General features: G+C 52.2%; 1 protein-coding gene across 1 annotated transcript in view; it reads right to left on the reverse strand.

The window, feature by feature from the left end:
- Positions 1 to 16,859, reverse strand: part of JAM3 (junctional adhesion molecule 3) — an 84,744-nt gene that overhangs the window by 47,421 nt on the left and 20,464 nt on the right. The gene's annotated exons all lie outside the window — the stretch shown is intronic.

Consider the following 16,859-nt stretch of genomic DNA (forward strand, 5'->3'; position numbering starts at 1 on the left):
CTTGCCGACTATGCTGTACCCATTTATACCGCTGCGTGGACGGAGGCGGTGCGGAGAGATTTCGTAAACTGACTCCAATGTTTTGATTTAAAGCTTTCGTGAATGCAGGGATTCATATTCTTGGTTCTTTCGGTAAAGTCACGTAGAAGAGAAACAATATTATTTTGTTTCCCTTCTACGTGACTTTACCGAAAGAACCAAGAATATGACTCCAATGTTTCAACTGCCGCGCCGAGAAATTGGAACCGTCGACCTCTGGATTGCAAATCGTATCAGCAAACAAATGGGCAGTGTTAGCAGGGAATCTGAAATGGTACGTAGTTATCTCCACTTAAGATTATGCCTTTTGATGCGATTGAAACTATAAAAAATGAACATTACTTTGTTTTCTTGGCCGAAATTTGGGGGAAATTATTTGAAATAAGTGGTTGCGATATGTGCAATCGTATTGTTTACAGCGTGTTATGCCAGCTAAAGATAACTAGAATCATAATCAGCATTTTTCGTGTTTACACAGGAAATGCTTGCAGAGCCCCATGACTTCCAAAAAATAAATCCTTGTGCTGTTTTCATTACCTTTAAAAAGTCAAGCATGCCTACCATATGGGATGAGACCAGCAACCTAGGGTAAAAACTCATGCCTACAGTTCGGTCCGCTCAACTTCACACACAGCAGGCCTTACACCTACTGCTTGTCATCAGGTAAAGGTGCAACCCTGCAATGTCCTGCTCACACCACGACTAGTGGGAGGGCCTCCACTCAAGCGAGCTCTGGAGAGGCCATCCAGAGGAGGGTATTTGGCCTACTCTTCCACACTGGCCAGATGCCCCCGCTGGACATTTATGGCTCATCGGATTCCTCCAATATGAATAAATCTCATTCTGATTCTGAGCGCCCAGGCTTTACCCAACCATACGCAACCTGTATCCATATATACTGCTGGATTTACAGAGTCGGAGGGGCGGGGGGCGGGGGGTGATTTACGAACGTTGCCCCGTTGTTTCAACCAAAGCGCCGGAAGTGGAACCGACCCGACGCCCTCTGGATTCCGGGTCCAGCGTGCCGACCGTTACATCGCTCTGGCAGCATCCCTTGCCATACCCTCTTTTAAAAGCAGCTCATTATGGTTCGGGTTAGGGCACCACGGTGGCGAGATGTTAAATAGGAAGTCGTGGCTTCGATGCTGACCCCCGATCCCTGTATATTTGGAGTTTGCATGTCTCTCTTCATCCCCGTGGCCGTGTCGATTGTTCTCCAGGGCCTCTGTTTTTTTCCCTCCACATTTATAATAAAATCAACGTCACGCGTTTAGAGTATTTGGCTGCTATAAATGTCCACGTGATAAACCACTTCGTTAAGGGGCCGTCCATGAATGACGTCACGCGATTTTGGGCGATTTGTGACCCCCCCCCTCGTCACACGGCGTCACAAAAAGGGAGACCCACCCCCAAATATAACGTCACAAAGCTCTGCCCCCCCAAAATAAAACATGCTTCAAATCGCTTTAAACTATTGTCATTGTAGTGCATATTTAATGTGGCGCTGCACTCTGATGTTGTAGGAGAAAACATTTATTAAAAAGTCTATTTCATTAAGTAGAACATGTTGTCTATATTTATTTAAAGTTGCGCATTTTGATGTGACGTCACATTTCTCAAACCCACCTCGTCACACATCGTCACAGATGTCTGACCCCCCCCCCACCCTAGGTGCGTGACGTCATTTATGGACGGCCCCTAAGCCATCATTTGTGGCCAGGTCGCTTCCGAAAGAGAGATATACAGCTCAATGGGCCTTACATGGTAAAATAAAAAAACATATGTTTATAAGACATGAGCTGGCTCCCTCTCTCCGAGTGGCTCACTAACCCCATGGGCGAGTGTAGAGAGATCAGAGGCATGCCACAGCACCCTCGACCCGGCACACCGCCACCATCAGACATCGCGGCACACAGTATCACGCAGGAAATCTCGCACTTCACAATTACAATTAACCCCCCGCCCCACCCTCAAATAAATGCGTGGAATCTAGACAACAGCTATGTGATGCCGAGGCCAATATTTAATCGGAATCACAAATCAAACGCCCTTGTAAAGCGACCGTAGCACACGCGGTATAAACAACAACGGCAGCGCCACGGCTCCCACTGGCCATGCGCCTGCACTGCTGTTCGGTGAATTGTGATTTCACAATGGGCCACGTCTGTGGGGGCCCACACGTGAGGCAACAAAGGCGTAGCGGCGAGGGTGAGTCACGTACAACATACGTACTGCATTTCCCCTCGGCACCGCGGACAAAACAATGTCCCGCTCGTTGCCCGTCAACGTTTTTTGCGCTCCGCTGAAACGAACCGAGTTCGCGTGGCGAGGCGGCGCCGACGGCTGATAAACAAAAATAACTTTTTATTTTTCCAGTTAAGGCCCACTGAGCTATATACAGCTCTATTTCAGAAGCCACCTGTCCATCGCAAATGATAGCTCAACGAAGTGGCTTAATCGAGTGGAAATTTGCAGCAGCCAAATACTCTAAACGCATGTTGATTCTAAATGTGGAAGGAAAAACAGGATAAAAATCCATGTAACTACAGGCAGAGGGACAAGCAAACTCCAAATATACAGCAGGCGTCAAGGCCGGGATCGAACCCACGTCCTTCTGTATATCAGGCGAGGTAGTAGCCCCCATACCGACACTTGTTTACGAATTCTTCGTTATCCTGCACTCGTGGTTTTACAGCCTACACCTCAAGCATTGCCGGCGGTTCGCGTGTTCACATTGGCTGGTGTTTCTCCATTAGCATGTGCACCCCAGAGGCAATTACACTGCAGCTATACACAGTTAGCGTACACACGGCACGCCAGTAGCTCACGTCGGGCCGCTGCTGTGGTGTAACGGTCAAACTCGCTGGACTAGCAACGCAGAGGTTGCCAGTTCAATCTCCCGGCACGGCATTTCAAACTATTTTTTTAAATTATTTTACCAGGAAAGGCCCACTGAGCTAGAAGACTGCTGCTCTTTTTTTTCTTTAAGCAACCTGGCCACAAATCATAGGTCAACAAAGTGGCTCACCGTGTGGAAATTTATAGCAGCCAAATGTGGAGGGAAAAAACCGGAGGACCCGGAGAAAAATCCACGTGGCCACAGGGAGAGAGACACGCAAACTCCAAATATACAGCAGGCGTTAGGGTCGGGATCGAATCCACGACCTCCTGCATAGCAGGCGAGGTGGTTAACACCTCATCACTGCAGCGCCCAAACAACGGGGTATGTTGCTTTTTGTTTTATCGAACTCACTGCAATAATCACGACGGAGAGCGTGTACCAGAACAGGCCGGGAAACCCGGAGATGACGCCCTCTGAGCTGGCACGCCGCTCGCTCGGGGGAGCGTGTCGATGTGGCAGGGGTCCAACGCAGGGGGTACGGTCCGGGGAGGGTGGGAGAAACCCCAAAAAAAAACCCACTCACCCTCCCTCCGAGGCCTCCGATTAGCACGGGTGGAAACGTACGGTGCAAAAGTTAAACATACATACATCAGCCGCCAAGCAAAGTGTACTTAGCAAGACGTTAACTACACTCGCCTGCTACACAGGAGGTCGTGGTTTGCATCCCGACCCTCACGCCTGCTGCTGTATATTTGGAGTTTGCGCGTCTCTCCCTCTCCGTGGTCTCGTGGATTTTCTCCGGGTCCTCCGGTTTTTCCCTCCACATTTAGAATCAACGTTTGGAGTGTTTGGCTGCTATAAATGTCCAGGTGATAATCCACTTCGTCATTTGTGGTCCGGTCGCTTCTGCAAAAGAGCTGTACAAGCTCAGTGGAGCCTTGCTCGTCAAACATAAAATAAAAACCACGTGCCCAGGTGGGCCCTGTGGTGTTTAAAACAGGTGGCATATTAAGCAGGGAGAGGAAGAACGGAGGCGCTCGTGATCTCAAAAGCATGACGTGATCACACAGCTTGGAAGGATTAAAGCCAAGTGGAGCTTTGGTATTGCCGTGCAAGCACCATCATGTGGGTCAAACCCAACGCGGTGGCTCCTTGTGCCGGGCGGGGGTCACCTTGATTACAGGGACCGAAGCAGACGGGATGGCAAGAATAGAAAATCGGCAATTAGAGAGACGACGACGACGACGACGACGAGGCCTTTAGAACGCTGTGGGGTGTTTGTTACGCTCACGTAAACAAAGCATATTGGTCCGTGAAAAAAAAACCACGGGACGTTTTTCCGGCGAAAGCCCCGCATTGCAAGCGAGCAACAGGAAACGCGGAGATGCAGCTGTGGGGGGTCGGCAGAGGCGGCAAGAACGCAACCCTCCTCAGTTGACGGCTGCACGGCAATGCCGCTGTGTGCAGAGATATTTCACTGCTATGGAGAAGGGTCATTGCCTGAAACGTCGTCTATTGTATCGGTTTAGGTTCGATAAGAGTTAAATTTAAAATGCCATTCAGGACCTTGAGTTATTTGAAATTAATTTAATTCCCATCTTAATCCGGAATAATTAAAAAGTGAATACCGCAGTCGGGAATCTATTAAAGCAAAACGTAATGCAAAGAGATGGCAGTGAAGGTCATGGTTTGGGGCTCAGTTGTGGATATAGGTCACGAATCAATTAAGGGAGAACGGCAGGGTTGAATTATGCACGAGTGAAATTAGCTAGGATTAAGGTTATTTGTGTTCAAGTCAAGATTGGGTTACGTTCAAGGGACTCGCGATTGAGAAACAAAACATTAACTGTTGGAGATGGTTGCATTGGCGCATATCGATTGGACATCCGGGGGAATGATTGTGCACAGTTTTGTTTGATGGCGTGTTCCGTGCGTCTATTAATCGTCGCTGCTTCTGCCCCCCTTGCTACTGCGTGGCAGCTGACGGGGAGTGAATCTTATCCATTGGCTGGGGCTGGGCTGTGATAGTGAACAGCTCTCGGGGCCCTGTCTGCCCTTTCCCCCAGGGCACTCGCAGATGCCGAGAATGATCTTCAGATCGTGCCCCGGGGGGCCCAGTGCAAGCGGTGACTGATTGGCTCCACTGGATACGCTCGCCGCTAACGAGGAAGACAAATCATGCACGGGCATGGCTTCCATCATGCTTTCGCAAACGAGCGTCCGCCCTCGAAAGTATTCAACCGGCGACAATAACAATGCTCTTCCAAGCCGTACGGAGAGGTGTCGTCACATGACGCACGATGAGAGGGGTGAAGACCTTTAGCTCCGATGTTTTTTTTTTATTACCAGGTTTGGGCAACGCTTTGATCAATATGGCCGGTAAGTTCCAAATAGCAACCCGACTTTATACTAAAGTTTCGTTCATATGAGATGATCTTCACGAGAGTTACCGTGACCCACGCTACAGACAGACAGACAGGCAAATGGACAGAGCTAATGCATTCAGGCTATCAACCTTAATTGAAAGCTTTGTAAAGAGCTCATTACCATACAGCAAGATTCTGATATAGGCACACAAAGAATCTGATTTCTGCACACAAGTTGTGGCCTCGGCTTGTCATAAACAACTGTCGATTGATTTCAGATTGACGGACAGCGCACAGTCGTGTGCTTCTTCATCATCATCACCCTGAACAATCCACTGCTGGATGAAGGCCTCCCCAAGCCGTAACCAGCTGTCATGGCACTGCGATGTAACAATCCACTGAGTTGTGTTTTCTCAGGTTTGATATCTCACGTAAGTGAGTTGCATTGGCTTCTCGTAGCTGACAATTCGAAGGTCGGACTCATTACACACAAAGTGCTTGCCACAAATTAACCACAATACTTCGCTGATCTCATGGAATATAAACCATCATCACGTGAACTCCGGTAATCCTCACTACAGTGGCTTTTGCGGCCATCTAGAACGCCCCTTCCTTCCGATATTAGGAAGCCACTGGAGCTATGCACTTTTCAATATAGATTGAAAACTCATTTCTTCCGAACTGCTTTTGGTGTTTAGTTTATAGTCCTTCCCCCATACCTCCGATTAGCACGGTTGGCTACGTGCGGTGCGAAAGAAAGTCCGGCACACAACACAATTCAATTTCCAACTGTGCCCGTTGCGGCACGGGTGTGCTTGTCTCGTAACGTGCGTTTGACGTTCGCGAAAACGCGCCCGGGTGAGCCGGTGTCCTAACGCGGCACATTCTGGACCTTTACCGCGCGAGAGCATTCCTAGAACTGCAGCAGCCCGGGGGGGGGGGGGGGGGGGGGTTTCGCGCGGTCAAAACTCGCCGAGTCGGGGACCATAAACAGTCCATCGCCCCTGAAATTGCTCGCCCTGCTTCTTCTAACTCATAAAGCCGTCAGCGAGGGCCTGACCCCCCTCGCCCCGGCGGATGGAACCGAGATTGCAAAAAACACTCTCTATGATTGCCGAGCAAAAGGCGCGGCGGTATAAGTCACCGTCCATCCACTCACTGTCGGCGCTGGATATATCACGCACAGCCTCCAGGCTGAACAAGGGAAAATGGACGCGTTCACACAGCGTACGGGGGCACGCGCGATCTGCCGCTTTGGACGGGACCCATGTTAGGAACTCGGAGCTCAACTGGTACGGATGCGAACAAATACCTCCTGAAACGTTTTTTTGCCTGCATCGCATTGAATAGTAATAACAATAATAATTCAGCGTATTTTGGAGCACACGCCATTCTCATAGCGCAGCGCTCGCACGAAGGTGCCTGCGTTTCACGAAAGGCTGGAGAGAAGTTTGCGAGCGGAGAGTGACGTTGCAGAGTGCCATTTCTGGAACGGAGTCATCTACGGTGCCATTTCTTCAAATTTGGCAGAATACGGGGCCGTGACGCCGGCGCGCAGTGGCCGACACGTTTCGAACGACGCCACGAGACGTTTAAGTTCTGCTGCGGAGAGGATGGCGCGTACTGATATGGTGGTAAATACATCCGCAGTAATAAGACTATCAACTATTATTTTTATTTTACCGGGTTAAGGCCGCACTGAGCTACGTAGCTCAGAAGAGACCTGGCAACAAATGAGAGCTCAAGGAAGTAGCTTATCATCATGTGGAAATGTATAACAGCCAAATACTCTCAACGCGTGATGTTAATTCTAAATGTGGAGGGAAAAACCGGAGGACCCGGAGAAACATCCACGCGACTATACGGAGAACATGCAAACTCCAAATATGCAACAGGCGTCAGGGTCGGGATCGGGATCGAACCCATGCCCGTCTGTATACCAGGCAAGGGAGTTAACATCTCGCCACCGTGGGGCACCCCCAGGGCGGCCTGCCGAATTCGACCCCACGAACTGCCGCCAAGAGGCAGGGACGGTGCGACCGCCGCGCCGTGCCACCCGCCGCCCCCGCCGCGCGCTCCTCTCAACACTCCCGGTAACGGGACGCGCCGCAGGTCTCTCACGGCCTTCGCCCTGATCCTGGTTTCCACTGATCGTTGCAGGAGGGGACCGCCGCCATTAGTGGAGATTAGTGTGGGCCTAATAGGGTGTTAGCACTTATTACACCCACCACCGGGCACGGGTCAGGTCAAGCATCAGCATGATTACACAACCCTCGCATGACCGTAACACTGAACTCCCAGATCTCCTGTAACAGGTGTGATCCAGATGTCTCATGACCCCCATTTAATTCCCCCACAATTTTATTTTTTTAAAGTAAGCTTCATTTAAGACAGAAATGAATATGCAAAGGAAAAACAATGCGAGGGGTGTCAATTCATTTAGGGGCGGGGGGGTCACAAGACATCTTGAGCACCCCGTAGAGTGGAGAGGTGCTGTTGGGGAAGTCTAGAACCTGGTGGGGTCAGCGTGGCTGGGCCGGCCTGCCCAGTGAACGTGGGCCCTGGAGCGAGGCCCCCGCTGTCCAAGCACCGAGCCAACCGCTGTTCCCGCTAGCCACGGGAATGAGGCAAGAGTCACAATTCCCAAAGGCTTCTTCTTTTTCGTCTTGCAGAGCCACGACTACAATCTCACATCCAGGTGGTCGAGCCAGCAGACAACCGCGTCAGGAGTAGCGGAGTGGTGTATCATCATCGCTGTGATGTCTCCTTCGTATTTGTGGATAGGGGCATTTCGTCGTTATACGTTGTGCGGTCTGTTCTGGATGACCACGAGAGTTTTCAATTTTCCTTTTTGTGCATCAGGTATCTGCATCTGCCATGGTTTGTACAGATGTGGTTTAAGGTGGACCATGAGCTTTACGGAAGATCAAACCCAGGGATCTTCAGCGTTGGGTCTTTCACAAGGTGTTTCTGAGTTATTTTGAACTCTATTCAGCTCTCCAAGCTTTCCCCATTCACCAATTCCCCAGTGACGAGTTTTATTAACTATTAAACAATTTGTTATTGTACCAGGTAAAACTCACGGACCGATAGAGACATTTTTCAGAAGCGACCTGGCCACAAATGATCGCTCTACAAAGCGGAAAGTAGCAGCCAAATATTCCACACGCGCATGTTGATTCTAGGTGTGGAGGGAAAAACTGGAAGACCCGGAGAAACATCCACGTGACCACGGGGAGAACACGCAAACGCCACATGTGCAACAGGCGTCAGGGTCAGGATCGAACCCACGACCTCCTGTATACCAGGTGAGGTAGTTAACATCTCCTGGCCACCGTGGCGCCCAAAAACCGGGTGGCTCGTCATGCAGCCCACAGGAGTGTTCGGGCCCACTGGGAGAGCCCGAGCGTGGCCGGAGCGTGCCAATCTCTCCCGTGGCCGGGGCCTGGCCGTCACGAAGGGCACAGGATTCCCTCGTCATTCACGACGAGGGATATACGTTCCGGAGATGCTGGTGAATAGCAAATTTTGCGCGTAATGTTGGCCTAAGACCTTAATTAAATTCGTAAATTAACTATGAAATACATAAAAATTATCTCATCATTTATCTCATAACTTTATCTGTCATCACTTTAACGCTCATCACTTTATCTCTCGCATTCTCTCTCATCACTTTATCAATTTCTCTCTCTCTCTCTGGTATGCAAGCGTGCACGCTGAACGTCTTTTCATACCGTGCGCAGCCAACCGTGCGAATCGGAGGAGCGCCGTGCCAATCGGAGGAGCGCCGTGCCAATCGGAGGAGCGCCGTGCCAATCGGAGATGCAGCAGTTACGTGGAGTTCCAGAAGCCATTCACCGTGAGCAAGTTCGTGAATGACAAAGGGATGCTGTAAAAGCTAACGGTGGCGAACCGCTTGGACTAACCGGAGAAATCGGGGCAGTGGGTTTCATGTGAACTGTCATCGGAGGAGATCTCCGCGCACATAAGGCCTGGCAACTCCCAGCTGTATATAGAGAGTCCAAACAATTCCATTTTAATGGCTGGAGTCTACGCGCAAAAGAGTTTAAGTAATGTCATTAGCTTGTACAGTATTTAATTAGCGCTATAGAGACCTAATTATGTTGTTTTTTTACAAGCTTCTACAGCGCAGAAAAATATGTAATCCATTGTGAATGTAATTGAGTGATTCATTATGGAACACATTTACTTAGCGTCTTCATACAGTGAGATTGGCTCCATTAATCTACGTGCAGTGTGCACCGCTTATCAGTGAGCTCTCTATTTTTGCATTCAAATTAGCGCCGCTATTCCTGAACTCAACTCGTCTCTCATTGCAATTTGTCTCGGCGGATTACGAACATCGCGGGATTGTGTGCGAGAGCCGTTTTGGGGGAGAGCCTTCATCCAGCAGTGGATTGAGCATGGCTGACGATGACGATGATGGTGACGAACTCCTTCATGAGAGTTGCTCGGCTCTCGTGTCTGGGGGGCAGGCACGGAGGGTGGAGGCAGGCACCAGATGGCACTGCCATCATCTCACCCATATGTCACGTATTTCTCCACAGCAGTTTGGCCCAGGGGATACCCAGAGGCACGACAAGCACACAGAGACAAAGATTCCCCGTAAAGCCTTATCAGACTCTTGGGGAAAGTGCTGCTAGCGAGTAGCACCTATGAAGGCCGGCATGGCACACGAGGGGGTGGATGGCCAGCACCACGCCCGGCCGCCTTTGTCTCCCGAGTGGCGATGTTTACACACCGCACCAGGTACTCGTTTGAGGCTGAGTCGACCTAGGGGAGGTCCAGGACCGGTTCAGATAATCGTCACTGGTGTCGGCCTTGAACGGGAATCGGACTTGGGCCACCGGGTTCGTAGCGCAGAGCATCTAACCGCTACACCACCGCTCCCCACAACACACACACCACACACACCGACACATGCAAACGTACGCTCTTCGTGCTTCGGCAGCATTCGGGAAGAGACAATCTAAAAATAGTAACCACTCATTGTATGTAGGCTACGGTGTCAGCAATGAGCGCAGTGCAGCAAAGTCCATTGTTGCACTCTGCTATATTTTCACCGGCATTGGTTCGTCGCGAGCCGAAACTCTGCCGATGGAACGGCCGAATGTCGAAACCGGTCCAGGGCGTCGGTGCAATGCTGCTGGAATGGTGCACTCCCAGAAGGCCGTGTGTGGCTGATGGGACACTCTGACCTTTCACGTGGAGGTGTAAAGGGGGCGTATTGTCTGCCTATATAAATGTTCGTTTAACACGTAGGCTTTCGCGACCAATATTATTCATAATAAAGGTTTTTGGGTTAGATCGCTTTTATTTATAAATGTGTCGTAACCCTCCACCACCCGACACGGCCAATCAGCAAAAAAAGTGTCACGTTGACAAAAGACAAATAATTCACTACTTCAGCCCACCGGTGTGTTGAAGAGTTAATCCACATTTACAGTTTGAGTACGACGTTTCGCTGGTAAATACATCCAGCATCATCAAGCAATTCGCCATCATCAAGCAATTCTGGCGAATTGCTTGATGATGCTGGATGTATTTACCAGCGAAACGTCGTACTCAAACTGTAAATGTGGATTAACTCTTCAACACACCGGTGGGCTGAAGTAGTGAATTTTTTGTCTTTTGTCAACGTGACACTTTTTTTGCTGATTGGCCGTGTCGGGTGGTGGAGGGTTACGACACATTTATAAATAAACGCGATCTAACCCAAAAACCTTTATTATGAATATATAAATGTTGTATGTTGTACAATATGTTGCACAGTATGTTACGGGGAGCGGTAGTCCACCGGTCAGCGCGCTTGCGCTACAAAACCGGCGGCACGAGTATCGATTCACGCTCACGGCCACCAAAACCGGTGATGATTATCGGAATCTGTTCTGGGCCTCCCCAAGGTCGACTCAGCCTCAAATGAGTACCGGGTGCAATGTGTAACATCGCCACTGAGACAAACGATGGCCGGGCGTGGTGCTGGACACACACCCCCTCCGTGTGTCGTGCCGTTGTTTCACTGCCTTTCCCAAGCTTGGGAATTGCTGTGCCAATGCGATTTGAACTTCTATACTTGATTATTATTTAGATTTGATTAAGGGGCACCACGGTGGTGTGATGTTATCTTCCTCGACTGGTGTGCAGGAGGTCAGGGGTTCAATTCCAACCCTGAAGCCTTAACGAAGTGGATTATCAAATACTCTAAACGCGTGTTGATTCTTACACGAGCACGAGGAGAACACGTAAACTCCACGTTTTAACTTCACAAACACAGGCGTTAGGCTCGGGATCGAACCCACGACCTCCTGCATACCAGGCGAGGTAGTTAACATCTCCTCGCCACCGCGGCGCCCCAACGGCTACAACTCCGGCCACGTCCCTGGAAAGCACAGACACAATGACGCACTGCAGCCGGGGCGCGGACCTCCTCACGGCAGCACACGACGACGAGGGGGGGGGGGGGGGGGGGGGGGGGGGGCTACGTCTACGCACGGCTACGCCCGGGGCCAACGGCCAGGGTCACCGCGCCGCCTTGCGAACAACGGGGACGACGGCGAGCGATGGGAACGCGGCCCGTGGACGTCCGGTAAAGCAACGAGTGGAGCGACGCTCGACTCAGCCGGGTCCCGCGGTTCTCCCTTCGTCGCCGTCGTCGCTTCCACGACAACGTCAAAGGGTGATGCGCTCCCGTGCCAGGTAGACTTCGGCACCACGTGGCATCTTGCAGGGCCTGGGGCTCAAATGTTTCACTTTTGCTCCCAGCGACGTTGGAAAGCGCTGGGCGCCCCCGAGCCGAAGCAGCAACTGAAACGGTTTTGTCACCGTCCACCAGCTGACAGACAGGAAGTTTGAAGCACATGTGGGGAAGTGATGTTGCTACCACTGGCTCCCACCGGTAACGTTCAACGCGGCGAACCGAGTGTTCGGAAAATGCGTTTCTTCTTGGCAGGAAATAACGTGTTTAGCGCTCTCCGCTGTGTTTTCGTGTAGAGCCGCCGAGCGTTGTCTGCCATGACGTCCGACATTTCGCTCGACGTGCTGGAAACTTCTTCAGGAACTCCACGGACCGAATTCAGTTCCCGAAGAAGTACCCAGCATGTGGAGCGAAACGCCGGACATCGTTCCGAGCAAGGCGCGGCACGACCGGCAAAACATCGTAGAGCTGCGCAGTATGACCACGAAAACTGACGCACTGCAAGCTCTTTGGTTCTTTTGGTAAAGTCACGCAGTGTCAGCTGTCCCATGAGTTTTAACCTCACTGCAAATGGCAAAGCATTTCAATCCTTCCACATCCTCTACTGTGTTGCCAATAGGGTCGCACTACACACACACACAGAGTGCTTGCCACAAATGAACCACAATACCTCGCTGATCTCGTCAAGGAGCACGAACCGTCATCACGCGAACTCCGATCATTCTCGCAGCACCGGCTTTTGGCTAATCATCGAACAAAGACGGTCACCGCATCCCGCGCTTTCAGAGGCGCTTCTGCGGCCGTCTAGAACGTTCTTCCTTCCGATATTAGGAAGCCACTGGAGCTATGCACTTTTACATATTATTTAAACTAATTTCTTTAAAGCTGCGTTTAATGTTTAGTTTGTTGTCCTTCCCACCGCACCTCTGATCAGTGCGGTTGGCTACGTATGGCGCGAAAGAAGGTCAACACACATGCGTACAATAGAGGCTTTGCTTTCAGTCGCTACACAGTGAACTCTGTCTGGCAGGCAAGCTGACATGTCCTCTTGGGCTCTCATCAGCACTGCCATGCCCCCGAGGGAACCGTAAACATAGCCGGCGTCAGGACAGCTGTCATGCCAGCAGCCCCCCCCCCCCCACCTGGTGGCCCTGTATAGTTTGCAGGGCACAGTGTAGCCTGTGCAGAACCGTCGGTTAATTAACGCTGCCGGGCCTCGCGAGACATCTCGGGGGGCCATTTTGCGATCAATCAAAAGCGGGTTCTGAGTGCGAACGGGTGGCGTGATCGTCCACAAGTGACGGCGACGGAGTGAGCGAGCAGCTTCCCCGCTGGGGGTGACACTGGCCCAGCGCCGGCACGTTCGTGTCGCTCGTCGCAGAGGTTCGTGGTTCGATTCCCGCAGGCCACCCCCCGCCCCCGATCGATACCATGGTGACGTTAGGGGTCGCGTCACGTCGTTTGAAATGGGGAGGCCATTCGTGTGCCAGGGCGTAATTGTGGACATTTTCAAAAATTTCCAAATTTGTAAAATGTACCCGCGAATTTACTCAACAGCATCGCCGCCTGCTGGCGGACTAACGGCTGCTTGCAGGCCACGTTCCGAGTCAACTTGCGCTGCACAGGGACAGCTGCCTCTGGGGGAGCTCTTTCAAATATGCTGATATGAGATGGGGCGGTAAATCGCTCATTGCGTGCAAAGCACTCCAAGATGCCCCGGTATCAAGGAGAGCGTCTCTGTCAATAATACAGCTCGCTTCACACATCCACTGTAACCTACAAGGCCTTTTATTACATAACATCATGCAGCTAACTATTCAAGCTGTGTGAACAATACTTACATTTAACAACTATTTTTTTTGTTTTACCAGGCAAGGCCCACGGAGCGATGCAGCTCTTTTTCAGAAGCAACCTGGCCATCGCTGATGTTTGAGCCGTTGCTGGGAGTCGAACTCAGGTTATAGGGTTTGCCACAGTGGCAAGATGTTAGCTCCCTCCCCTGGTATGGAGGAATTCTTGGGGTTCCATCCCTACCCTGACGTGTGTTGTATATTTGGAGTTTGCATGTCTCTCTTCCCGTGGTCGCGTGGATTTTTCTCCGGTTTTTCCCTCGACATTTAGAGTCGACGTCACGCGTTTAGAGTATTTGGCTGATATAAATTTCTGCATGATCAGCCACTTCGTGAAGCTGTCATGTGTGATAGCCAGGTCGCTTCTGCAAAAGAGGCACATTTAGCTCAGTGGGCCTTACCTGATAAAAGAAAAAAAAAACAAATCGTTTAGTTACAGTAGTTTATCTGTCTGGAGCTCGCTTGGCGGACGTGATCCCCTGACGGGGTAACAACCGAGCGCTGCGGCACTCACGCAGGAACCGGCTGCCATTGTCCGCGGCGGCGGCGTGGCGGCGGCGAGGGCGGCTGGGGGTCTCCGTGGGGCTCAGGGGGGCCGCCGGGAAGGAGGGGATCCCCGAGCACTCTCACGAAGTCCGTGCCGTCAGGAACGCACCGGCGCTAAATCGCATGTGCGTCTTTACGTGCACGCGATGCCGAACTTCTTTCGTGCCGTGCGTGGCCAACCGCGCGAATCGCGAGTGCGGGGCGGATGGACGCAACGCGGAGGAGTGGCAGCGCAGTGCTCTGCGGAGCCGGGCGACCTGAAATCGAACCCTGGCCACGGGCTAACTTTGGTGGCCAATGGCATCTGAACCGGCTTCCCCAAACCGCCAGCACTGCACTGCAGGAGGGAGGACTGACCAAAGTTGAGGTGACTTACTGTCGACTTTTAAATTCAGCGGGAGCCAAGTAAAGCCACACGCTGGCCACCGTCTGAACGGCTTAATTCAACATCAAAGGCCAACATTCCAGAACATCTCGAGGAGACGGTGGTGGCCCGTAGCAGTCTCGCTGTGCAGTCTGTTATCGAGTGTCCTCAAAAAACCACGCTTGATTGCGATAGCGGGTTTAAGGAAAGACAAAAAACAGGCACCATACTCTCGTTATTGTGAGCGTCATTCGGGTGGAAAGACGCATTGGAAAGTCCATCGGGCGCAGCCCTGTGTCTCAATGCGTCCGTTGCCCAGGACAACTTGGCGACAATAAAAAGCCATTGTGTTATTGTGTCGCTGAATAAGTTAGGGCTGACGCAGAGTCACAAAAGCCATCCCAACTTCTTATTCATCCTTCACAACATTTGCTTACGGCCGTCTGAATTGATACAAACCGCAAGCGGTGGACGATGTTTCGCTTCAGGAGTTTTAAATGTCAACGTACGTCAACCACGGCGTTAGCGTAACGCATCGCTCAAGAACAGCGCGACGTCCGACGTTTCGATTCAGGTCCAAGGAACTCGGTTCGTGAAGAAGCTCCCAGCACGAGGAACGGAAACGTCGGACATCGCACCGGACAACACACGCAACACGACCCGGAAAAAGCCCGCGCAGCTAAGGCGGTGGACACTCTCCGCTGAGACCCACCGTTCCTTAGCGTGCACGTTTACACGGCTATTCCCTGTATAAACACGCATACTGTGTGTGTATATATACAGTACACACTGTACATCGACCATGACGCCCACTCCGGCCACCCGCGAAGCAGCCGCGGCTTTTGGCCGCCCATCAAACGAAGGCGGTAGCCACCGCCTTCGTGCGCTTCCGCGGCCGTCTGGAACGCTCTGCCTTCTGATACGAGGAAGCCACTGGGAGCTACACACTTTTAAATCATGTAGAATGAAAACTGATATATATTTTTTAGAGCTGCTTTCTGTTTAGTTTGTTGTCCTCCCGCCGCACCACCGATGAGCACGGTCGGCTACGTACGGCGAGAAAGAAGTTCAGCGTACGTACGTGCACACAACTCCGAGTGAACTGTAGTGATAGCTCCCGCAGAGCTTCGGGGTATTCCCGCTGTGTTTATTATCGCAGCGGCCCGGGGCGGTTCGTCTGAAGGACCGGGAGCGGCGTGGGGGCTGCGGTGGGCGTGGGGGCTTCCTCCTCCTTGAGCCCCGCGGGAACGAGCGGGGAGATCGTGAGGGGAAGGAGCGGGGAGGGAGCGGGGAGGGAGCGGGGAAGGAGCGGGGAGGGAGCGGGGAGGGAGCGGGGAGGGAGCGGGGAGGGAGCGGGGAGGGAGCGGGGAGGGAGCGGGGAGGGAGCGGGGAGGGAGCGGGGAGATCGTGAGGGGAAGGAGCGGGGAAGGAGCGAGGGGGGAGCGAGGAAGGAGCGGGGAGGGAGCGAGGAAGGAGCGGGGAGATCGTGAGGGGAAGGAGCGGGGAGGGAGCGGGGAAGGAGCGGGGAGGGAGCGGGGTAGGAGCGAGAGGGGAGCGGGGAGGGAGCGGGGAGATCGTGAGGGGAGGGAGCGGGGAAGGAGCGGGGAGGGAGCGGGGAGGGAGTGAGGGGGGAGCAAGGGGGGGCGAGGGAGGGGCGAGGGGAGAGCAAGGAGGAAGCGAAGGGGGAATTAGAGGGGATCAGTGGCACCACATCTACCCCATTGTGAATCAGTGGCGCTCTTGCACAGAGTACTGTCTCCGTTACGCGGCCTGCTGGAAGAGCAGCAGCAGCAGCATTGGTTCAGCACCGAGTCAGGCTCGCTTCGATCAATGCGGGCGACTTGCCAGATGTTATAGGCAGGGAACCCTCTCTGATAGATATGGGGCCTAAATCGATATGGGTGCAAAACTATTTATTAGGCAACACAGAATAATAACTGTGAGCAAAATGGGGATTTTAAAATATATATTTATATTTACGGTGGAGGGACAGCTAGGAGATGGATTGACCCCAAGTCTGGACTGTGTCAGGGATGGGGGGGACAGGTAGGGGGTGGGGAGGAGGAGATAGATGGGGAATCAGAGGTGGGGGTGGCTGTGTTGGGGGGGGGGGGGTGGCTGTGTGGGGGGGTGGCTG

This window comes from Petromyzon marinus, chromosome 32 (genome assembly GCF_048934315.1).
Source record: "Petromyzon marinus isolate PM22_M1 ecotype Great Lakes invasive population chromosome 32, UKy_Petmar_22M1.pri1.0, whole genome shotgun sequence".
Classification (NCBI taxonomy): domain Eukaryota; kingdom Metazoa; phylum Chordata; class Hyperoartia; order Petromyzontiformes; family Petromyzontidae; genus Petromyzon; species Petromyzon marinus.